The sequence below is a fragment of the Dipodomys merriami genome, unplaced genomic scaffold (genome assembly GCF_024711535.1).
Source record: "Dipodomys merriami isolate MVZ:Mamm:240054 unplaced genomic scaffold, mDipMer1.0.p SCAF_1304, whole genome shotgun sequence".
NCBI classification, from domain to species: Eukaryota; Metazoa; Chordata; class Mammalia; order Rodentia; family Heteromyidae; genus Dipodomys; species Dipodomys merriami.
The window spans coordinates 144,654-145,552 of record NW_027202610.1 but is presented as its reverse complement, the minus strand read 5'-3'; the positions used below and the strand labels follow the sequence as shown (position 1 = coordinate 145,552).

The 899-nt window shown below is 33.0% G+C and overlaps 1 non-coding gene across 1 annotated transcript; it reads right to left on the bottom strand.

The window, feature by feature from the left end:
• Positions 1–362: 362 nt before the first annotated feature.
• LOC138824981 (U6 spliceosomal RNA) lies at positions 363–469 on the bottom strand. The gene has a single exon (XR_011371246.1). It is a non-coding gene; the product is annotated as a U6 spliceosomal RNA (small nuclear RNA).
• Positions 470–899: the final 430 nt, after the last annotated feature.

The window sequence follows — 899 nt, the reverse complement described above, 5'->3', positions numbered from 1 at the left end:
ATTTCCTAACAAATGGGGCGATGTCATTCTTTCTGATGGAGGCATAGAATTCCATTGTGTATATTTACCACATTTTCTTGATCCATTCATCTACTGAGGGGCATCTGGGTTGGTTCCATATCTTAGCTATGGTATATAATGCAGCAATAAACATAATTGTGCTGGTAGTATTAGTATGTTCTTGTTTGTGATCATTTGGGTAAATCCCCAAAAATAAGATTGCTGGGTCCTATGGGATTTTTATGTGGAGTCTTTTGAGGAACCTCCAGACTGCTTTCCAAAGTGGTTGAACAGTTTACACTCCCACCAACAATGCCGTAAGATTCCAGGGTAGGCACATGCCCTCCAGCATCTGTTGTTGTATATATATGGAACGTTCCAGGAATTTGCATGTCATCCCTGTGCAGGGGCCATGATAATCTTCTCTGTATTGTTCCAATGTTAGTGTATGTGATGCTGAATTGAGTACAGGATATTTTTATATAAAAAGTGTAATTAATTTTATTAAACTAGACAATTCAGCAAAAAGTATGTTCAAAACAATTGTCATGAAATTTTAGAACCAAATATTTCTTACATAAACACACATTTAATTAAAAAGTCTAGATTGATATGTCAAAAACAAAATAATTCCAGATATTTGTGGTTCAAGAGATTTGTAGGAGGAGGAATTCAATTATTCTATTCAAGGCACCTGTCATAATAAACACTACAGCAAGTGTTAAGGTTTGTTAAAAGTTTTAATGTTTTAAATATGTTTAATTTTGGGAATTTGCTTATATATGCCAAAATTAGGACAGTTTGGCAAGTATAAACTTTTCTATAAAGTATTTAAGATTTATGGTAGCAGACATATACTACTAAGTATGTACATTTCAGAGTTTATAGAAACTTTATTA